Source organism: Orbicella franksi, chromosome 4 (assembly GCF_964199315.1).
Source record: "Orbicella franksi chromosome 4, jaOrbFran1.1, whole genome shotgun sequence".
In the NCBI taxonomy this organism is placed as follows: domain Eukaryota; kingdom Metazoa; phylum Cnidaria; class Anthozoa; order Scleractinia; family Merulinidae; genus Orbicella; species Orbicella franksi.
Genome location: NC_138148.1, coordinates 11,143,164 through 11,167,940, shown reverse-complemented (window position 1 = coordinate 11,167,940; position 24,777 = coordinate 11,143,164). Strand labels below are relative to the sequence as shown.

Genomic DNA, 24,777 nt, shown 5'->3' with positions numbered 1-24,777 from the left:
AATTGGTTCCTGCATGCATTTGTTTATAGAACTTTTCACATTTTAATATCTCTGTCATACTTATAGTGATCTCTGTGTTCTTCAACAATTAGTACACAAGAAAAATACACTCAGTAAGATATTGTTTACAATAAAAATCAATGCCTATAAGCCATCATAAGGACTTTAAATTTATATTTCTTCAGAAATATCTCACCAGGCCATGGTTGCTTTGAAAATCTTTGATGTCTTGATACAGGCTGCCCATGTGTAAACTGTTCATATATTGAATGACAGGAACAGACATGTAATCATACTTTAGCTGCTACTTGAACACCACTGTTATTCAGATAAACACATATCGATTATAATTTATTATAATCTTTACACACTAACAGATGACATTCCTTTCTTTGATATACAGTGTACTTCATTGTTAGTTGTCTACTGAGTGTTAGTGAATCAAATGCTAGGGGCTGGTACCCCCCGGGGGGGGGGGGCACTGCCATATATGGGTTATATAGGTATGTGCCACTGTGAAGGGTATGGTTTTCAAGCACTTTACTCTAGGATAGGGTATATAAATCAGAGCGTTTGGGTCTAGAATAGGGTATCATTTTTCACAAAATTGACTAGTTGGTTGAAGATTTTAACTAGACTAAGGAAACCAGGAATTGCCACCCAAAAATATAAAAAAATCAAATCAGCAAGTTTAAATTTACGCAAATCAGCCTCAACAGTGTCGATAGATGGGGGGATTTGGGGAGTTTACTCTAGTATAGGGTAGCAAAATTCAGCTGAACTAGCTCTGGTATAGGCTAAGGGTTCCAGGCGGCACATCCCCACCCAGAAATTCCCAAAGTACCTCCCCCGGGCTGGTACCCCAACTTTCACAGTGGCAGGCTCTGCCCTGAGATGCAAAGAAAACTTAATAACTGAAATGAACTTGGCGACTTGCTTTTGAGATCAAATGCAATTTGCTTTAAACAAGAAACTGGAACATTGCAAGTTACAACAATGGGCCCAGTCCCAATCAAAGGGCCATCCAGGCTGTTTGGTTGTACATATAACTGTACAACTGCATGTGAGTTCAGCTTCCAAAAGAAAATCAGAGTTTGTCAGGATAAATACTGATGTTCTTGCTTACTACATGTAAATCTGAATGTGCAGTACCAGAAGATATTCACACCCAACACCCATTCATGACCAGTCTTCAAAAATTCCAAATTAAAGTATCAGGAAGATAGAGCTCTAATAGAGAAAAAAACCTCCATGTGGGGTATGAATCTTTTCTTGAAGAAAACAATGTCTGAGAAATCATTAATTACAAAATAATGTTTAAGAAATATCTTACCTGGTAATTCCAACTTTCAGAAAATTTTGTAATCTAAACTGTCTGGCCACTTCATATATTTGACAAGTTGACACTGGACATGTTTGTCAATTTGTGGGCTTCAGCATCACATTACAATAGTAGCATTGGTCAACTAAAAACAGCATAATTTGGTTAATTAATATACACTGTACATTATTACATTGAAATATTGGTGTAGATCGTTGCACACCAGCAGATACAGAACCATCACAGATATGATATGATATTCTTAACCTCTCTGAAATTTCAGATTATTCAAGATTAACCTGCACATACATCATTAAGGACAACCCTAAAAAACTGAATCCGGAAACCGGAATCCGGAACTGGAAACTAGACTCCTGAATCCAGATATTATGAATGATGATAGAAATAATTCACTTCAGCAATGTCTAATAAATAAATATGGGGAAAAACTATTTTGCTGTTATTTACTTTCTTGGCTTTACTTCAGCTACAAACTGTAATTGCTAAAAAATTTTTGACTAGTTCTGACAGACATCCTGTTCTCTATGACATTTTCTATCTTGTTCAGTATCTACTAGACATAAAGGGTAAATTTATACCTCTGGTAAATTGCAGATCGCTTATTAAACAAAATGGCAAGAAGATCTTTTAAATCTTATAACCACGCTTTTAAAATTTAACTGTTTTGTTAATACTACAGTCACAATGCAGTGCACATTCCAAAGCAGTCCTTGATGATTCATTGATTACTGTAAACACATCACTTGATCAACACAAACTGTGTCATATCTTATTGCACCATCAGTCTTAGCCTTTGCGAAATCTATGATGATGTAATGGTCTTAATCTGGAAGTTCGCTCGGGACATGCCCATGAATGATACAAAAGGAAACGAGTGTCATGCTATTAATACTGCTTTTAATAAACAGCTTTCTTCCTGAAACGTCAAAATTTAATTTGCTTGCGCTTTGAAGTAGTCACACAACTCACACAATCAGGGGGGTTTACGTTATCCACAGCTAATTTTGGAACGGTTGTGTTTTTTCTCCTAGCACTGACTTAAACATTGCAAGTTCTGGCAAGCTCTTGTTTATGTCGGCAAATACTTCATTTTTCTACAAATCTCTTAACTCGCTGCGATGAAACAGCCAAAGAATTCGCTTCATTTGCCGAAACCCACAAGAAATACTCACAAAATTGCACATAAATTAATGACCATCGCTTCTGGCGAAATAAACTTGCAAAGTAAACAGGATCTTACAGTGTATTTGTCATGTAGCGAAAATTAAAGCTGCAATGTCGGCGCATTCCATGGCTGACGTAATACCCTTTTTTAGCGTTTTTTGTGTATTTATTATTTCCCTTTGAATCCAACGCTTCGATAAAACCAGAAGAAAATATATATTATACACAAATAAAGAAAACAATATCCGTAACATTGTCCTTGTATTAACGTTTCAACAGCTTATGGCGAATAAACATCACAGGTTGCGTGATTCAAAATTTGGCTGAGAGGAAGTTTGGGTCTGGTCACCGACCACCAAAAAAAAAAAAAAAAAAAACACTGGTAGAACATGAACCACGCTCGGCCCATGGCCGTACAGTTAATTGCCAGCAAGCTTATTTTAGACACTCTCAGGGTGCTTGGAATTAAATTATGACACACTTTACTAAGATTTCTCATAATTATAGCCCTCACACGCAGTGGCCTCATGGTTAGTGCGCTTGTCTCCGGATCGAGCGGTCCGGGTTCGAGCCCTGGCCGGGGACATTGTGTTGTGTTCTTGGGCAAGACACTTAACTCTCACAGTGCCTCTCTCCACCCAGGACTAGCATCCCATCCAGGGAGGAGTAGAAATACTCCTAGTCGCTTCATACTACAGAAACCGGGATAAGCTCCGGCCTGATGGGCCACTTGGCTTGCATGCAGACTTACCTAGAAATAACAGTTGCACAAATTTCATCAGATGGGGAATTTTTGTGTCAGTTTGAGGTCCTTTTTACTTGGCCGCTAATTTGTTACAGGCAAAAACCTAAGCAAAACAATTTTCGAGTATTTGAAGAACTTGTTTTCTTCAATTTGTGGATTCTGGTTTCCGGTTACTGGATTCCAGTTTTTCATTCAGGATTCCGGCTTCCAGTTTCTGGGTTTTAGGGTTGCCCCACCTTTAACATAGTGTTTGCTTTACATTCAGTTTACACATGGCTGTTATCCAGCATAGGCAGACTTATAAGTTTGCCTTCAAAAATAAACTGCAACAACTATTGCAACTTTCGCCACCTATTCTTGTGATGAAATGACACAAAATCCAAGTACAAGAAGTCAAAAGCACAAAACAAACTTACCCGGTAATGCTTACAGTTCCTCTTACTGTCTGCATATGCCTTCCATAAACTGGTACTGCCTGGACAATGTACTCATTATTTTTGTGATCACACCTTAAAACATCACTGTTATATAATTTGTCCTGAAAAAGCAATGCACAAAATGTTATGCCTTTGGCACTCACCAAATACCTTTACATGATGTACAAAAAACACCACATCAACATTCACAATTCTCTTTACTTTCACTGTAACTTTTTTTGTGTCATTTTCCCTAACTTGAAGACAGGACTTCCACATTAGGTGATAATTTGCCTCTGAAATCTCTATGAATTCACAGGGAGTGATAACAATATTAAATCGTGACTAATTTTAGCAAAGGAGGCGTTGAAATGTCAGATTTTAATGCTAAGTTTATAACTTTACATTACTCTTCATACATATATATATATATATATATATATATATATATATATATATATATATATATATATATATATATATAACCTCTCAATAATGGCACCTGTAGACAGAAGGTGTGCTGGGGGAGAGATGTTCTAAACTTTCTGAACTTTTCCCCCTTACCTGTAATAGGATGACTATTATGAACTACGACTCGCAACCAACACCAACATCAGGTTATGTATACCCGTACGAAACGAGCAGATCTGCAGCAGATCTGCAACAGATCTGTTTTGACAAAAACAGATCAACTGCAGACTAATTTATCGTCTGCAGAGTCTGTTTTCAGTCTGCTGCAGACGTTGAGCTTGAAAACTCTTCCCGATTTTAAGACTGCAGACAAAAACAGACGAACAACAGATCTGCAGAATATCTGCAGCATCTGCAGATGATCTACAACACGTTGAAGTCCAAAAACCGGATCGATAGACCATTCATAATGTATCGTCACTTGGGTATATTAACCTTAGTTGGATCAGTCATGACTGGTTCGTTTTGAGATGCATAAAATAGTTCGATTCTACGAATAAAAAGATAGTCGAACATTGAAAATGCGTAAATAAGAGGCATAAATGGTCAGCCACTTACGTACAACGTGCTAGTAAATCAAATGTTATACGTCAATTGAACACTTAAATTAAATGATAAATACACTTTCGACCTTAATTTATTCTTATTATATAGGGATTAGACACATATGCCTAACGCATCCTTTCAATAAAATTTAAGAACACTGCAGGGCACATTGGTGTTAAATTCCCAGTTCCAAATGCTCAGGGAAAAACATTTCATCGATCGACATATCAGTGTTGATAGAACAACGATACGAAAGTTGAAGTCAACACGTGAATGAATAATGAAAAGTGGAACAAGATGGTTAAATCTCTGTGCTATGATTATTTTTCTTATACCTACAACAGCTTCAAAACATAAGGAGACGTTCTTAAAATCTTGATGTCTTCTACGCCCCGGAAATGGCAGAGGTGAAATACATCACGTTTCAAACCATCATTATCTTACAAGAATGAGTCAGTAACGCAGACCCTGATTTGCATAACCGGGTGACCTAAGTGGCATGTTTGTTAGTGACAAGAAATGTGATGCCTCAATTTGGGGGTATAAACATGTAAGTATATCGCAGTCATGAAGAAAATGAAATAAATGTACAAATTATCTTTACCTTTATTTGCTGTTCTCGACAAAGAGAGAAAACCACAAGTGAAATCTCATCGGCCGCTGCGAATATGACAGATTCTCCTGGCTGATACCCGACACCTGTCACACTTGAACCGTCCAATAAGAGTAGGAGATGTTGCTGACACTGATATTCCTTTCAGTTAAAGTGTCACATTATTATGTTTGCGCGCAAACAAGACAGTCTGTAAGAAATTGCTTTTTGACATAAAAAGATGGCTTTTGCTATAGTTCTTTGGACGGAAGAAGATTTATATAGCGTCGCAAGTGCTTCGCAAGTATATTATGCCGGAGAAATCCTCAAGGGCTTAGACGCCATGGTTGACTGGGAGGAGGGAAAGAAAGGAAGGAAGACCAGTAAAAATACTCCCTACCCAGGGAAAATTATTAAGACTGGAGGTTGGTGGTTTTTCAACTGTTTTAAGACATCTTTTAATGTAACATTCCAGTTTAACTAAACTCTGATGATCGTTCAAAAAACAGGGTAATTATCAGAGGTGAACAGCAAATCGAGAAACAATTTTATTCACAGCATTCTTGCCGAAATCATATTAACTAAGTCTGGAGTAACGGTGACGCGATTTACAGATTTTTACTGTTTGAGCAGATTTACGTGCACATTGCACATACGTAGCTGTACTTAATAGTAACATTTAAAGACCAGTTCAGGAGGCTTGGAACATTTAAATGGGTAGTTTTTGAAATGAACAGGCAATCCAGCCATGCAATTTCTTAAGTAGAATAAATTAATTTTGGAGCGCAAAATAGAGATAAATGTGACTTTATGAAGCCTGTGAGCTTTTATCTGTTGCTTCCTATAGATATTTATGTACAAAATATAAAATTTCTGGAAACAAACTGGAGTAGGACTGAGTGGCACTTTAGTTATGTAGTCAACTTACACAAGAAGGTTGGCAATTTTTGGGTTTTATTCTGACTTTCTGTACCTAAAACTATTCAACTCTTTTGTAGACTCTTCACAAGGCAGCGGAAACTAACTCCAACTCGGTAGGTTCAACAATCGATTTAATAACCAATTTAGTATTACAATCAAACCGTCTAGTAGTATTAGTATTACAATCAAACCGTCTAGTAGTAGTAGTAGTACAATCAAACCGTCTAGTAGTATTAGTAGTACAATCAAACTCGTGATATATGCACAGGCTAGTATTAAGCAGTTCTGTTCGATTTTAATTTAATGATTAGGTTCGAGAACTTGCCGTCTGGTAATCAAGATGAGAGTAAAAAATACGTTGCAGGCCCCGGGAAACAAGAACTTGTGCCAGGATCTGGAATCTACATATCCTCAGCTAAACTTAACTCCATTCACATACAGTCAATGCGATAAAGACCCCAAGAAATTATACTTGCTGTTAATTGAAGCCTCCTTCAGTGAGGAGACTCTGGCAACAAGTCTTGCCCATGGCTCCCGAGCACAGACAAGCAAAGCGGGTGTGCTTCATTAGTAAGGCTCTGAATCAAGATGTGGTGAAGACTTTAAAGGGCAAGGGCATCAGGCAGTAACCTGTAGAAACATACGTACACAAACACACATGATCAGAGATGATGTGTCGCATTTTTGTAATCATGTTGCTATAATTGCGATAATAATAAACTGACTACTTTTAAAAGTAATACATACATGTAATTTACTAATATATTTTATTTTTTATAGCGTATGTTGGAAGGTTTGTCACTCTCAACGAACTGGAGTTTTCCGTATCCCAGATGAACCGCATTTTAACAAAGTTGGAACAGCCAAAAGAAAAACTCAGGGAAGTACAGATAAGCTGTAACTACTGAAATAAGAATGGAAAGTTCTACCAAAGTACATGTATTTTTGTGATCGTGACCGTCTCTACGAAATGAAAACAGCTGACAGTTTTTCTCTCAGTATCAGTATAATATAACAATGTTTATCCAAGTTATTTATTTCTTCCTTTGGCGTGAAAAGTGCAAAATTGATATTACACTGATGTGAGGCTAAATGCTTAAATCATCGATAAAACTCCCTCAGTAGTTTTTTTCATTTTGGTGCGAACAAAAAACAGATATCAAGATAATTCTTCACTCAGTAACTTGCAGTGCTCGAATTGCTGCGTGACATACTTATTGTATTTTGGACTTAAAAAATGAAGAAAACATTTTGTGAGAAAATGGGCTTATTGAAGCAACAGAAGAAGTTGTTGAACGGAAAAAAAAATGTAGTTTTTTCATAATGCGATCGAACAATGTAAACAAACGAGTATTAGTTGAGCGAAGAGAATGAAACATTTTGTCGAATCACTAAAAATACTTACAAAGAGTTAGTAATTTCTCACAGCATGGATTAAACTCATGTTTAGTTTATGTTTAGAGCAGTGTGTGACTCAAGTTATTTGCGGGTGTATTATGTTTATTCCGAGTATTTGGATGTGTGCTGTTGAACACACGAAATCTACAACGCTTGACAGTAAACTCATTTATTGAAAATACTCTATGTCTTGAAAAATCTGGATTTACTCACTGCAGTGACTTAGAATCGAAACCGACCTTATGAAAAGGTCACACTAAAAGTAACATTTAATCATTGGTCGCATATCGTGAATAATCTTTTGACTGGTCTGTAAAAACTGAATATGCCAAGTTGGCTTTAGGTTTTACTTTCATTGCTACCTACTAGAAGACAATGCACTATCTAAACTTGTTACAAATGTGTAAGCGTACTTTCTCAGTATGCGTTAACAGTGCGGGTCAAGATTCCGTCAGTGTTCCGTAAACTCTTGGTAGCGACCTCTCTTAATTACGGTCTTCGCTCGGCCCTGGTGTGCTGGAATATTAGTGACACATGTTCGAAACAAGCCGTTCAGGGATCGAAGGTTAGTGCACCATAGACTTTAGGCCACAGCAGAATGCTGCAACGTGAACCGAGTACCTAATAAACGAATATTTTTGATATCTGTTGATATATGTAAGTAAGCTACGAAGCGAATGAAAAAATTGATACATAAGGCGAACAAAAACTCGATAAGCGGTCGCTGTTGTGCATTATTTATGTACTCTATGACTTACCTCTTTCGTTCCTTTAAACTGGCTTCATGTCAAGCAGGTGCCGAGCACAGACGAGAAGGAAATGAATCTCACTTAGTATCCAGTTTACTCGATCTCGTTTCTGTAAATAACCTGCCAAGCGAACCAAAATAAGCACGCGAAGCCTAGCCTGCGAGCTGAGCAAGCTCCCTTGTTGCTCGCAGGCTACGTGAAGCCTAGATTTTTTGAAAGGAGTAGTTGCTACCCGAGGTTTTTTTTATTCATTTGGAATATGTGGAAAATGTCACGCTAAGAAAATACTTTAAATTCCTGCTAGTGATATTATTTGCTTTATCTGTCAACAGTAATTGTTTACTTTTGATGAATAACAAACCAACCTCCCCTGTATATCTTTTAAATAAACGTTGTTTGATTGGTGCATTTTGTGGGCTTTTTGTTTAACATGATAGGCTGATTTCATCTGCAGAGCGTCTGCAAATTTGCAGACTTGTTGCAGATCATCGCTGCAGACGCTCTGCAGACATTCTGCAGATATTCTGCAGACATTCTGCAGACATTCTGCAGATGATCTGCAGATAATCTGTAGATCATCTGTAGATTATCTGCAGATCTGCTACAGATGTGCCAGCAGATCTGTAACAGACTATAAACAGATCTGCTCGTTTCGTACGGGTACACATGAATATTTTGTTGTCTCCTGTAATAATAATAAAATAAAAATTTAAACCCTCCATAAAGTTCATACCCAATAACACTGCCACATGTAGCGCTGTTACTGGGAATTTAAGTGAAACTGTTGAAACAGCTCTGTCAAAATTGTTTCTCGCAGTTAAGGCAGGATAACAGAATATACATGTAGTACACAGCAAAGGCCAGAGATACACACATGTTGGTTATTAGTTAGGATTTCGTGAGCTTCTGTGCTAGGTATGGTGGAAAATAATGGACTATCAAAAATGAAGGTTCCTAAGACATTTTGACAGCAATGAGAGGAATGAATATATAAATTTACAAATGAAAGAGAAGTTCTTGCCCTGTCCAGTTCTCTGTCATAAAAATATCATTTACATAGATTTATTACATATGGTTTGCGTTTAAAGCTGATACAATGCACTCTGATTGGCTAATTCTAGTGCATTATTTAGATTTACATGGTATACGTCGGTAAAATCATAAAACATCACATGCGACTAAAATAAAAAATAAAAACTAACAAGAAATGCCTACATGTAATTCATAATAATTTAAAAATACTTAACACTAAAACAGATCTAATTCTTTACTTTATTCAAAATTATGCCCATGGGTCAATTACGAGCATGCTAAAAGGTCCTAACACAAAGTAAAAGGAAATTAAGAAAACTATTGCTTTTTTCCTGAAAATTGTAGCGACTGAAAACAATGATTGAACACTCTGAGAGTGCATTCTATCACCCTGACAAGATAAAATTTAAGGAGAATAGAGAATTCACAAAGTTATATTACAAAGGAATTGGTACTGGACAGGACAAAGGAAACAGCCAGGAAGAAACTGAAACTTTCTTTGACGAGCAAAAAAGTATGCATGCACAACAAAGAAAACAGTGAGTGACATTTGGTTAATGAGTTACAATGTAGTTAATAACAAAGTTAGTGTGAAGAAAAGAGCAGAGAGAGAGAGTGTGTGTGTGGAGAGAGGAGAGCGCTCTCACCAACTAAATTGTGTATGTATGTATGTATGTATGTATGTATGTAAAACTTATTTCTATTACCGAAAAATGGTCAGGGCAAGAACTTCTACGCCCTAAATTTTTTCTAAGTATGTAAATGTCATTTACACTGTTCAATTTACCAAGTAAAGCTCCTTGGATTTTTTTTTTTCCATTAGTACTATCTCACTTTTGAGGAACATTTCCATATTAAGTGTAAATACTGCATATTTGGGGAATAACCCATGTACCCCCAACCAAAAGCAGTGGCACTAATAAAATGAAATAGTAAATCAAAATGAAAGTAGAGCTTTATTTGCACACAGGATTTACATGCACAATCGTCTACTCCACATTTGGACTATATAAGCATTTCACCAAACCGAACTAATTGGACAGACAACAAAATAAAACGAGGAAATCTACATTATTTATAAACACAATAATTATGCATATCACTTCATCTGAGTATCAAAAGCAAATCCCTTCTCAGTGAAAGGTAACCGAATGAAAGAGAGGATAAAGAAAATTCGTTTAACCTTGCAGTGTTAAAAGTTTAATAATTATTCACGCTTAAATTTGAATATTACAGTGTGCATTTTTGCCGACGGCTTAATTTAGCTTTGCAGTCATTTTATCGGCGGTTAAGCTTTGCCAGTCTTCAACCAAATTAACCTGGGAATTCACCCAAGCATTTCGCCAAACCGAATAAATTGAACTAACAAAACGAGGAAATCTCCATACTTTGTAATCACAATATGCAAATCTTCACATAGGAACGTTGAAAGTAAATTTAGCAAATCCTGTTCGCTTCGGCTTAAAATGGTTTGTACACCTTTCTTGGTTTTCAACAACAGAAGAAGAAATTTTAGCAGTCTACGAGGCGGCTGTGCCAACTAACACAGAGAAAACTTCAAAACTCGCCCGGCCGTGTTTACAAATACGGTTTTGGTTAAGCTTATTCTTAGACGTGAGGTTATACATGTAAGCTTAGGTTGACGACGAAAATCGACAGAAAGCTTAATTTGTTTACAACTTACAACAACCTCCACAAAGCGATTCACTTGCTATTGTTTAGAGATGAGAGAAATTAAAACGATGCAATTTATAAATTGTCTCACAGCATGGTTTCAAATAAGGAAGACTTTCAAAGGTTCCAATTGAAAATAAGCTTATATCGCCGAGGCAACTTGTTAATTTTCATAGCAAACGCAACAACAAAAGTCACTTACCGCAAGTTGGCAATATCAGTTCGGCCAGTGTAAATCTTCCAGGCAGAAACTTACAGCAAAAGTTGTGAAGACTGAACTGAACTAATCTTTTCGACAGATCAACGAATCAACCACTTCTTCCCGCTGTGTTTACTGTTTTGTAACACTCGGACATGGTTGATTTCTCTTGTTCATCACCTGACCAAATCATGTGACTTTTCTTGCACGGCTGCACAGCGTCACAACGCGCGAATTTTAAAAACTTGCCACTGCAGTCTTCTGAGTACTTTCACATCCTATCTATGGCCCTCGTTAGCTTTGGTTAACGGCATTGTTCGGTATTATTTCACTTCCTTTCTGTAGCCCTTGACTCGCTATAATTCACGGCATTGTTCAGTACTGTTTCGCCTCCTTCCCCAGCGCTGGCCCGCTCTTTTCCGCGATCTTCTTCGCTACTTCTTTGCCTGTTAATTCTTGCTTTCTTTTTAATTCCTTCAGTGCAACCCTATCTTAAAAACATTAGATCAACCTCCGCTATCGTTTGTCGACATAACAAATGGATATGCGTTTTCTTTTCTTTAAAAATCCCGCCAAGAAAAATGGCATTCTTCTGCTAGAGACCGAGGGTCATGTCTCTGTCGACCTATTAGCTGGAGTGTCAGCTGAAGTATGGCCGCCATGTTGGGCAACTCCGCCGTCGCCGTCGCCGTCGTCGTCGTCGTCGTCGTCGTCGTCGTGCGTATGCGCCCACGAGCAATACCGCTAGCCATGAAAACCATGAGAAAATTCATTCATGGGTTTCCTTTTCTTTCCCATATAAGTATGGGGCTCCGCTTGGCGGCCCTTCGGGCCGCCGGAGCTCCGCTATAAACATAAAGAAACCCTGCAAAAGTACAATTGCCTGTTGATTTACCGCAAAGAGACATCAACTGAGCGACATGCAGTACCTTGATCAACTTGATCGGCTCCTGGCAAAAACTCTGCCGCTAGATTAATACGATTAAACTGAATGACGCAATGTCGGTGAATTTATGGAAAGCGGAATATGCGTCGGCGTGCATTCTCAGAAACGGTTCACAGGAAATTCGAGAGAATGGAACAAACTGATCACGTAGCGCCTTGGGGCATCCTATATAAAACCTAAAACTAAAGTCGCACAAGGACCAAATTGGTCCACAATCATAGTTTCCGTATCATTCATTAACTGGAAGCATTGCTATTCCCACTCGAAGGAATGTTTGGTCACTGCTGGATACCTTACAGCACTTATTATACCCAGTGAAACAATGGGCCTCCCACAAATATGGCTGCATATAATTATAATGGTCCGAACAAGACAATTCAGCATTCTTTAAGTGATCTAGATTCGAAATTGAAATTACCGAATACTGTATTCAATTTCCACACTAATCTCGAAAATAAGCTTAAAACTGCATGTTCGTATATTTCAGTTTGCAACGGACGGCGCTCTCAATGCACCTACAGAAAAAGGTCGACCCAACTCAATATGTGAGCCAGAGGAAGTTGTCAAATGTGTGAATAATTTTCTGAAGTCTCGTAATTGGCGGTCTGACGCCACTTTCTTGACTTTCGGTAGCTTAATACAAAGTGCGTAAAATATCTCTTGGCGAATGTGAAAAATCATCACTAGAAATAGATGACATTCATTACTAAATATTAAATTTCCTTTCTGTTCATAGTTAAATGAGCTGCATTTCTTGTCCATTTTCACTATTCCTTAATTTTATACACATTTCATTACTGACCATGCCAGCGTTACAAAAGTCCGAAATAATAGGTTTGTGCCCCGACTTATGCGCTTTTTAATAAGCTATTTTCGATTCAAATCTCTGCAACCCACCGGGCTGGCTTTTTGTACATTGTATTATAAGTATGGAAAAGCAAAAGTGAAAGTGCTTCAGTAAGGGAAAACTTACTACCCGCTAAATAAAACAGATAGCTAATTTTGCAAAGCTTACCTTGTTAAACTATACTTTTGATCAGTTCTTGCTTACCAACTTTGTGAATTCGAATTTTGCTCCTCCTCGAACTCGACAGAACTGATGGAAAAATAGACGAAGTCTCAATGTTGTAACATCAGCATTGGAAAGCATACATTCCACAGCGCTTGGTGATTATCAAGTTACCAGTGTTTTTCAAATTAATTGTCACTAATACATACATTGAAACAAGATTGACAAACTACTGATTGTGTAACAACGCCAACATTGAAAGCAGACTATAAACAATAAGTATTGTCTTATCAGTTGATTAACTCCGCAAACATGCTACAAACCAAAGGGAACCCTCAAAAAAGGACAATTGCTCGCTAATTTTTCAAGAGACATCAAATGAGGAACAAACAGTACCTTTCTGGACTCTAGCTAAAAATTGTGCGCTCAATTGACGATAAAACTAAATGATTTTATGGGAATCTATGTGTCAGAGTGCATTTCAAGAAGCGTTGCACATGAATGGAACCAATCGATTACGCGTAACGCCTTCGGGCAGCCTGCATAAAACTTAGACAGGCTCTCAGTAAGTCGTCGTCTCCATATTCGTCAACACGGAATATTATAAACATTTTACCCGATGAACAAATGTATGCATGCTATCAATTGTTTTGCGAGACATAACAAACAACTTTCCAGAAAAAGAGATCTTAAAATTAGGCGTCGAGAAAAGGTACTTTACAATTTTCGATTTTGAAATGGCGCCAAATTATGATTGCGCAAGTAATTAAAGTGCGTGTATGGAAATCTGAAAATCGTAAACTAATTTCTCTGAAATTTGATTTCTGACATTTCTCGAGTTAGCCAAGAATAACGAACCAACGCACAAACGCTGCTTTCAACAAGGTTTCACCTTGGTTAGAGAATTCTACAGATTAACTCTAATCCAAGGTTTATTTAACCCTCTTTTGAACAACCGGACTGTGAAGGTTGACTTTAGCTCAGTTTTCGTTTGCCATCTTTATGAATTCGGAATCTCCTTCTCTTCAAGGCACTGCCAAAACTGGAGACGTTTGAATGGAATTCATTGGCCGTGGAAAGCATTCCTAAACCTGCATTACGCAGTATTAGTTGATTATGAAGTTCCATTCTTTTTCATGTTGTCTCTAAATTTGATCAAATTGTTAAACAAGATACGATAACTACAAAGGAGTCAGTACGTGTATCTACGGGTTGGAAGAACGCCAACAAGTGTAAAGAGTAGTTGTTTATTGATCACTTGATTAACTCCGAACCTCTTAACCATGGTGTAAATTAACGTCAAGAAAGTCGGGAAAAAGAGCAATTTACCGCTAATTTGTCTTTATGAGACATCAAATGAGAGATATACGGTACCTTAATCCACTCCAGGTCAAACCTGCGCACCCAATTCACGATGAAACTACATGACTTGACGGAATCTATGGAAAGCAGATTGTACGTCGTGCATAACGAATGGAACAAACCCGGGGGGGGGGGGGCACTACCATATGCGGGCTATATAGGTATGTGCCACTGTGAAGGGTATGGTTTTCAAGCAGTTTACTCTAGGATTGGGTATATAAATCAGAGCGTTTGGGTCTAGAATAGGGTATCATTTTTCACAAAACTGACTAGTTGGTTGAAGATTTTATCTAGACTAAGGAAACCAGGAATTGCCACTCAAAAATATATATTAAAAAAATCAAATCAGCAAGTTTAAATTTACGCAAATCAGCCTCAGCAGTGTCGATAGATGGGGGATTTGGGGAGTTTACTCTAGTATAGGGTAGCAAAAATTCAGCTGAACTAGCTCTGGTATAGGCTAAGGGTTCCATGGTCCCAGCGGCACATCCCAACCCAGAAATTCCCAAAGTACCTCCCCCGGGGGAACAAACTGATTATGAGTAACGCCTTCAGGCATCCTGCATAAAACCGAAAACTAAAGTCGCACTCGGACCAGGCTGGTCCACATTGCCAGTACTAATCGCAGTTTCCGTATCATTCTGAGACTGAAAGCATTGCTACTCACTCTCGAAGGGATGTTTGCTCGGCACGTCGGGATACCTTGCAACACTTATGTCCATCGAAACAATGCACCTCCATAAGCTACATGCATGGCTAGATAATTACATTGGTCTGTTACCAGACAGCTCATTGTTGCTTAAGGTTACAGTATACCTTCGGGTCGGCAATTTTCTTCAAATTTGGATTTTTGGGTCAAAATAGTGGTCGAAGAATAATCTCTAATTTCTGAAAAAAAAAATTTGAAAAAGGCTAAATATTGGCGGAGAAATGGCGGTTTTACGTTTTCACCGGAAGTAAAAGTTTACCTCTTGATTGACAGCCCTATGGCGCGTATGCAATCAATCGAGACGATTTTCGCGGGAATTACCTATATGGATGTCACGAATTGACTGCTCAGTTGATCAGCATTGTTGTTCTGACTACCCAGCATTTTTGGTATTAGGCGTGTCTCTATTATGTTATAAGTAAACATAGACCACGTTTAAACCATGGACCAGTTCGAAAAAGCGAAAACAGCGAAGAACAAATGAAAATACATCAACGAGTGAAGAAGCGAAAGTTCGCCACGCGGATGAAGCTATAGTTATCGTATAAGGCGGGCAAATATTCGTGGTAAGAGAAAAGAAAGGTTCTGTAAAAATTTCGGAACTTGACAGCAATAACAGGGATGCTGACAGAGACTCTTCTGATGAGTCCGATATCGACGAATCGTCGGACTCATTGAGACCATTTGAAATATTATCCATGCACAGTTGCCCACACACAGTTGCTCTCCGCGCTTTCTTGTGTTTGTTTCCTTCGCTCAGCCACTCTAGCGTTCGTATCCGTTTTTAGTCTTCCCCATTTTGCCAGACCAGCTTCAAGAAAAACTGAGCTACAGAAAAATTATCTCTCTACCTTCAGTTCCTTGAGTGCATTGCGAAACACAAGAGTTTTTTAGAGATTCGCGCGTAAATTTCACCAGGAGGTTAACGGTAGTAAACTTTCCCTGCTCTGATTGGCTTAGTTATCTGAGAACCCAGTTGAAGGCGTTTGTGGGCGGAGTTTGCTTGCGAAGCAGAAAATTTTTCTTAGCGCTGTTTTCTCGAATAAATTTTTTCACTTGAAGCAGACACTTTAAAGAGTTATAACTTAAAGGGAATTTGTTCAATTGCTCTTAAATTTGGACAGTGGCTAGTTTAACATATAAACTACAAAAGCGTGTCTGGGAATTGTTAATTTCGAAATACTTTTTCTTCGAGAGCGATTTTTGTACGATCACTCCACATTTTTTAAATCCTATTTCGAAAATGTTCTGTAACTTTTTACTGCAATTGAATATGCCAAAACGCAGACACGTTTTTTAAGCGCTTTGGGCTCTGAAACCGAGGAAAAAATTAAATTGGCGAAAAACGAAATTCGCTTTGACTTGTAGCTTTCGAAAGGTGATTCGGGCGCTCGCATTTAGTGGTCGTGAAAAATTCGACAATTCATTTTCTTTCAAAATTCTTGGTATAGTTTGATAGCCAGCTCCATAAGCTTTAATTTGATATGGGGGTTTAGGTATCTACAGCTTAAACTACACGCGCTATATCGCTTGCGCGCGAGACACCCCTGAAGGTATACTGTAACCTTAAGTGAAAAGACTCGAAATCGAAATTGTTGAGTCGATTTTCAATCGTGACTATAATTCCAAAAATCTGAACTTGGCGGTCTTCTAAATGTACCCAGTGAAAAAAAGTCGATCCAACTCAATATGTGAGTCAGAGAAGTTGTCAAATTCTCGAGTAATTTTCTGATGTCTGGCTGCCTAACACGTTTTGCATCAGCGAGGCTCGATACAAGAACGCAAGAACACAAGACCCACAGAACGCTTTTGTTAACAATGTATTATGACTACGTAAGATCAAAAGTGAAAGTGCTTCGGTAGGCGAAACTTACTATCTGCTCGATAAAACTGATAGAACGTGAGACTTTCATATAAATTCATCCTTTTGAACTAAACATTTGCCCAGTTTTCCGATTCTTTTTCGCTTCAGCACAAATGCAAAACTGGTTAAGTCTTTTGTTAGAAGTGGAAAGCATTTTTGAACCCGCGTTTCGCAGCCTTTTTTGATTATGAAGTTACTAGTCTTTTTCAAGTTGCCACTTACCTTGACATAAGAATTGAACTACATACAATAACTTCAGAGAATTCGTAACATACATTGACAATAACGTTGATAAATTATACTGCCTGGCAAGAACGCCAACATCAGAATGTAAGCAGTCACAGTTTAAAATTTATCAGTTGATTAACTCAGAATCTCCGAAACATGCTATGAACGTCAAGAAAGTACAACTGACTGCTAGTTTAGCTTAATGAGACATCAACTGAGGGACACACAGTACCTTATAATCGGCTCCAGGTGAAATTTGCGCACTCAATGGAGGATAACACTGGATGAATTAACGGGAATCTATGCTTCAGTGTCCGTGTATTCCAAGAAGCGGTACACAAAGAATTAAACTGATCACGCGTAATGCCTTCAGGCATCCTGCGTAAAACTTAGACAGGCTCTTAGTGAGACATCGTCTCCAAATTCGTCAACACGAGAAATTGGGAATATATTAGCCCAATTACAGGCATGCAAGAGAAGGCACGCAATGTGTGCGAAAGTCAGCGACTTTCCAGACTAAATTTCTCTTTGTAACGCTAGTAAACGCAAGTTAAAAAGAAGCAGAGGGAGTTGCGAATAAATGCTTCCAGCTTTAGTGATGAAGCTTTTAAATGAATTTGCACCAGATTAAAAGTGTAAAAAGTTGACGTTTAAAAACGGCACATCTTAAATATTTAGTAGTACCAAAGTATCATCCTTGTTCTTACGATGTGATCAGTTGTGATGCTATAGCGATGTTTCGAATGCGCGCTGCTAGTCTTCATCAGGCGATTGGGTCATTGGTGACAGCATCGTGAGACAGACGACATTTCATTGTACACTCCAGTATTTGTCACTTTAATTATATTACCATATAGACAAGTATGGATGTTAATCAAAGGTACACGCACAGCAGTTGGTTGAGAATTAAAGGACTGAGTAGCCTACGAAGAGGCTCGGTAAGGACGGAATATCAGATATGTAGACATGATTGATCATCGCAGTTATACACACAATTTAAGCAGTTGTGAAATTAAATAAAGCCTGATGATCAATCATGTCTTCATAACATTCTCCGCAGTCCAAATATGTGAATTTCATATATTCATTTGTATTCTTCAATATCTACGGGTATATTACAAACTCACAATGTGGCCAGTTCCCAATTGGCTTGATATATAGCTCAGTTGGTAGAGCACTGCACCGATATGGCAGAGGCCATGGATTCAAATCCCGTTCTGGTCTGAATTTTTTTTCAGGCTTTAATTTCACAACTGCTTAAGTTGTGCGTATAACTGCGATGATCAATCACGTCTTCATACAAACAACACCGTGAAAGCACTTTTAAAAACAATGAACACGCATAATTGGTTTAAAATTGCCCATGATGATTTCTTATTTGCCAGTTGCACAATCTGCCTGGAACCTTAAGCCATGTGTCTTCTTGTAAAATAAAAAAACAAAATTTGCTAATTTTTTTTCTGGGTCTGCGCAGCATGGCCTCAGTAGTGTGCCATCGATCGATAAACCCCAGCAGTTTTGCAGTGGACTTCCGGTGCATCCAAATTCCTGCGGACGTTTAATTTAACGTCAACTGTGGCCTTTCTGGCAAGGAAAACTTTCGTCGCTGGTGACGATTATGAAATCGTCGAAGAAGGTTACAAGACGGGACATGGCCACTATTACATGCACGTATTCAAAATGAAGAAAGTCATCGGAGTCTGTCCGTGGGGTTATCCCACGGACGAGATTTGCGTTTATTTCTCATGGAAGGAATCGTACGGCGACAAATTCCGCGTCATTACGGCGTATCCGTTCTCCAGAGCTTATCACGTCTTCTTGAAGCAGAGAAAGCAAGGTATGGCCACCTTTTAAAATCCTACAGACTTTATGTAGGTAAGAACCAAACGGCTCTTTTAGGAGCCACCACATTAATAAAAGTCAATGGTCCAACATGCTTTCCCCAGTTCTTTTAATTTTGTGCTCGAGCACGTGGAGACGCGCACTTATTATTCGCAAAATCGATTATCGATTATCAAAACTGCAGCGTCATAAAATTCAGTTTGACAGCGTCCTCAAAATCAACAATGAATTTGATTGATGAACCACTCTTGGCGGCTGTCCGTTCTATTGAGAACGCGGACCAAGACAACGATTCTCAAGAGGTAATAAATATAACTTGAAATTGGAGTACATGTCGGGCGAATACAAATCCGTACCGTTATTTTGAAATGGGTCGTTGAAATTGAATGGAAAAGATAACTTCATACTTTAACTTACATGATTTAATCAGACCTAAAATTTGAAGACGGCTAAGGACTTTGAAAAGAAATTATTTTGATTTTGAATTAGGTCACTGAAATTGAATGGAAAGGATAAGCCTTTGTGCTTTTCAATACCACTACATGTTTTAATCACAACCTGGAATTTCAAGGAGGGTATGAGCATTCAATAGAAGTTCTTTTGATTTTGAATAGTCACTGACAACGAATGGAAACGATAATGAACCTTTGTGTTTTTTATATCAATACGTGATTCAATCAGACCTGGAGGTTGTAGGCGGTTACGGTTTTTGAAAAGAAGTTCTTTTGATTTTGAATAGCTGGCTGTAATCCTTTATATCGGGCCTGGAATTTGAAGGCGGTTACGGTTTTTGAAAAGATGTTCTTTTGATTTTGAATAGCTCGCTGTAATCCTTTATATCAGGTCTGGAATTTGAAGGCGGTTACGGTTTTTGAAAAGATGTTCTTTTGATTTTGAATAGCTCGCTGTAATCCTTTATGTCAGGTCTGGAATTCGAAGGCGGTTACGGTTTTTGAAATGAAGTTCTTTTGATTTTGAATAGCTCGCTGACGGACTTGGAAACGTTCTACCAGTATAACACAAGTAACACTGGACGGATTTACAAGGCGGTTACGGTTTTTGAAAAGATGTTCTTTTGATTTTGAATAGCTCGCTGTAATCCTTTATATCAGGTCTGGAATTTGAAGGCGGTTACGGTTTTTGAAAAGATGTTCTTTTGATTTTGAATAGCTCGCTGTAATCCTTTATATCAGGTCTGGAATTTGAAGGCGGTTACGGTTTTTGAAAAGATGTTCTTTTGATTTTGAATAGCTCGCTGTAATCCTTTATATCAGGTCTGGAATTTGAAGGCGGTTACGGTTTTTGAAAAGATGTTCTTTTGATTTTGAATAGCTCGCTGTAATCCTTTATATCAGGTCTGGAATTTGAAGGCGGTTACGGTTTTTGAAATGAAGTTCTTTTGATTTTGAATAGCTCGCTGACGGACTTGGAAACGTTCTATCAGTATAACACAAGTAACACTGGACGGATTTAGGATAAGCAAAGCTATAGCGTTCGTCCGATCGTATTTTATAAACCTTAAAGTTACAATGGAACCGTTACTCCTAAATTTAAGTTTAGCGCGCGATGCAAATAATTTGTCCCATTGGCCGCGGGGAGAACGAAATTTGCATACGAGTTGAAAACTTAACGCAAGAATGTGACAATGGACTATTATCTTAAACGTTGAATGATTAGACTCTGTTAGCTTAACTGAATAGGCTACTATCTTTTAAGGCGAATTGAACGGACGCTAAAAGACTAATGAAGGCATTTGTTTTCATGCGAGTTGTGTAATTGTTATTCATTTACAGGAAAATTAAATTAACAAACTAAATAAACTTTTCGCGTGGTCTGCGTGTGTGAATGTAATTATGATAGATCAATAACGTCATATGTTACTTGATTGGTGGTCGAAAATGTGATGTCGTTTTTGTGCAATATGATTGGATGTTGGAAATGTGCTGACATTTCCTGTAATATGATTAGTTAACGACACCAATAAACTTGGGACTCGCTAGATAGAAATCATTTGCAGATGGTGGACTGTTGACTAAACTTTTGTTTCTCTGGATAAGATTTTCGCCCCATGTCAAGCCACTTTGAGGATATAAGCGATGAAGAATTGTTGGAGGCCATTATTGCTATTGAGAATGGACCAGAAAACAGTTATTTCCAACAGGTAAATTAAATATGTTGTAACAAAAATACATTTCGTGTACTTAATGTGTGATGAACCGGGTTATTTATTTTATTTTATATTTTCTCTTAGATTCTTGACGACTCTATCGATGATACGATTTTGTCAAATGTCGCCGAGGCTACAGAACGTCAACTCACTAATCAAGAACAAATGGGGGGAAGTCTTGCTACCACAGAACCTGGACGCTTCGAATTTGTACTCAACCCATACGTAGATAGTCACAGCAAAAAAAATGGGCGTTAGAGAGCGTCACTACACCTCCAACATTCGTCAGATGGGACAATTTATACCTCAACAAAACTTGGCAGTAGCAATTGCTGATGGATTACATAGAGCAATCCAAAATTTGATTCTCCGAGACAGGATACCAGCCGCTGATCGTGTCTACTTCAATTTAGCCAGCAATCGCTTAGTCAACAGCTATGCTTATCGAGCGTTACCGGCGGGGGAATGGTTAAATGGTAGCGATCGTGTCGACAGTCTGCTGCAGCAAATGTCACAGGTGTTAAACTCAAACGAGAACTTTGAAATGAATGATTCGTTTCAATTATCTTTTACACACGTTCGTACATCTCCTCGCGGTAGCGGTCAGAAACGAAAATTGAAACCTGGACATTCTAATCCAGAAACTTTCAAACGTTTGAAAGGTTCTGTCACCAGTATCGATGATAACAAAGATGAACTATGCTGCGCCCGCGCCATTGTGACAGCTAAAGCTAGAGTGGATGATCACCCTAAATGGAACAGCTTCAGAAGAGGTTTCTCTATCCAGAGAGATGAAGCAATCAAGCTACATATAGAAGCTTATGTAGAAATGGGAAAATGCGGTTACGAGGAACTCACTAGATTTGCATTAACGCCGTCCTTGAACAATTATCAGCTCTTACTTGTGGACGCTACCCGAGGTTATAGCGCGACTTCTTTTGGAAAGCCTCAGGAAAAACAATTGGTACTGTTGTATGATAATGAACACTACAATGTGATCACTACGTTACCTGGGTTCTTTGGTAACAGTTATTTCTGCGCCAGGTGTCTCAAACCCTACAATAACGAAGGTCAACACGCCTGTGAAAACAACCCTGATTATTGTTCTTCCTGCTTACAAACGGGATGTGAGGACTTTACAGAGGCCAGGTGTCGTAATCAACCACCAGCTACACCCTGCGGATCCTGTAAGCGGATGTTTTATGGTGATGTTTGTTTTCAAAATCATCTGACGAAATCCTACAAGGGAAAAACCGCTGACTCCAAAAACATCAGTGTTTGCAGTCAACGCCGCAAATGTCGTAGCTGTAAAAAGTTGTTGGTGGGTCTCAAGAAGCAACAAGAACATGAATGCGGTTACATAGACTGTCCCTCTTGCCACGAGTACATAGAGGCCGCAAGCCACCGATGCTTTATTCAGATACCTAAAACACCGGAAGAGCCAACCGAAGAGAAAAAAGAAAAAACGCAAGCGACTAACCGAAGCAGAAGCAGAGGATAATGGGAAGGATGATGATGATGATGATGATGATGACGACGATGATGATGATGATGAAAAGCCTCCCATTCTCGTTTTCTTCGATATTGAGGCGATGCAAGACACTGGCAAACACATCCCTAATCTTTTAATAGCGGAAACTGAGGATGATAATTGTCCACTCCACTTCAAAGGTGAAGATTGCATTCGCGATTTCCTGGAATGGCTGGATACGTTAACTGAAGAAGACACGCGCAATGTAACTGCTTTGGCCCATAACTTTTCTGGCTACGACTCCTACTTCGTCGTGGAGGAATATCATCGCCAACACAGGGTCCTCAATCAAATCAGAAATGGAGCTAAACTTCTCCAAGTAACCTTTGACAATATTAACTTTATTGACTCTCTGTCATTTTTTCAAATGCCGCTTTCTGCATTTCCAAAGACATTCGGATTGACAGAGTTAAAGAAGGGCTATTTTCCTCACCTGTTTAACACGCCTGAAAATCAAGACTACGTGGGACCAGTTCCCGAGAAAGAATTTTACATGCCTGAATCAATGTCTGTCAACGGCCGTAAAGACTTCGAGAAATGGCATGATAAAGAAAGAGCTGAGAATGTAGTGTTCGATTTTCAGAAAGAATTGCTGGAATATTGCGAGTCGGACGTGAAATTACTGAAGGAGGGATGCCTTACTTTCAAACGGCTCTTTGAAAAAGAGACAAAGTTTGACCCTTTCAGTCATATTACTATAGCTTCGGCATGCAATCGAGACCTGCGACTAAACCGAATGGAAGCCAACACAATTGCTTCCGAGCCTCTCCACGGTTGGCGACTAAAAACAAATCAGTCGAAAGTTGCCATGGAATATCTACTGTGGCAACAAAATCAGATCAGTGGGAGAATTCAACATGTTGGAAATGATGGGGAATACCGTATCCCCAACAGTCGCTACACCGTGGACGGCTACGATGCAACTACGAACACCGTCTACGAATTTCAAGGTTGCTTTTGGCATGGCTGTCGTAAATGCTATCCCAACAGATCCGAAACACACCTTAGATTAGAGCACCGCTGCACTGCCGACGTGTATCTCTGCACCCAGGAAAAACTACAATTCTTGCGTGACAAAGGTTACAACGTCATCGAAATGTGGGAGTGTGATTGGCGGAAAATGAAAGAAGAAAGGCAGGACGTCAGGAACTTTGTAGCCAGCCTCGATTTGGTGGAGCCACTAAATCCCCGTGATGCCTTCTGCGGCGGACGAACAAACGCTGCCAAACTCTATCATCTGGCTGACATCGCCTCAGGAGAGAAGATTCATTACTATGATTTTACATCTCTCTATCCGTTCATTAATAAGAATGCTGAGTATCCTGTCGGCCACCCTGAAATTATATTTCAGCCGGAAGACACAGACATCCAAAATTACTTCGGGATTGCCAAGGTCACAATCTTACCTCCAGAAAAACTGTTTCATCCAGTACTTCCGCTGCGTGAAAATGGTAAACTAACATTCCCGCTATGTAGAGCCTGTGTACAAGAAGAGATGGAAAAACCAATGCTACAACGGTCCTGGGTTTGCAGTCACAGCGACAGTGAAAGACAAATTACAGGTACATGGTGTACCCCCGAACTGAACAAAGCCGTTGAGAAGGGCTACAAAATAACTTACGTTCACGAAGTGTGGCATTTTTCTGAAACGAGGAAAGGTCTCTTTAAAGACTATGTGAATACATTGTTAAAGATTAAAGAGGAGGCAAGCGGCTGGCCAGCTCATGTAGGCGATGATCCCGTCAAACAGCAAGAACATCTGAGATCCTACAAAGCGAAAGAGGGCATCGAACTCAACCGCAACAACATTGAAAAGAATCCCGGCAAACGTAGCCTTGCAAAAATGATGTTAAATTCCATGTGGGGGAAG

General features: G+C 38.8%; 2 long non-coding RNA genes across 4 annotated transcripts; one reads left to right on the top strand and one right to left on the bottom strand.

Moving 5' to 3' along the window:
* Positions 1-246: 246 nt before the first annotated feature.
* Positions 247-4,294, bottom strand: LOC145484671 (uncharacterized). 2 transcript variants are annotated; one of them, XR_014049053.1, is made up of 4 exons: positions 4,232-4,294; positions 3,668-3,789; positions 1,334-1,466; positions 247-318 (listed from the first exon to the last, which is right to left on the bottom strand). It is a non-coding gene; the product is annotated as an uncharacterized LOC145484671 (long non-coding RNA). The 2 variants fall into 2 exon arrangements; XR_014049052.1 differs by lacking the exon at positions 247-318 and having other exon boundaries at positions 814-1,466.
* Positions 4,295-5,517: 1,223 nt separating this feature from the next.
* LOC145483369 (uncharacterized) lies at positions 5,518-7,190 on the top strand. Of its 2 annotated transcripts, XR_014048913.1 has the most exons (3): positions 5,518-5,701; positions 6,275-6,310; positions 6,978-7,190. It is a non-coding gene; the product is annotated as an uncharacterized LOC145483369 (long non-coding RNA). The 2 variants fall into 2 exon arrangements; XR_014048912.1 differs by lacking the exon at positions 6,978-7,190 and having other exon boundaries at positions 6,275-6,360.
* Positions 7,191-24,777: the final 17,587 nt, after the last annotated feature.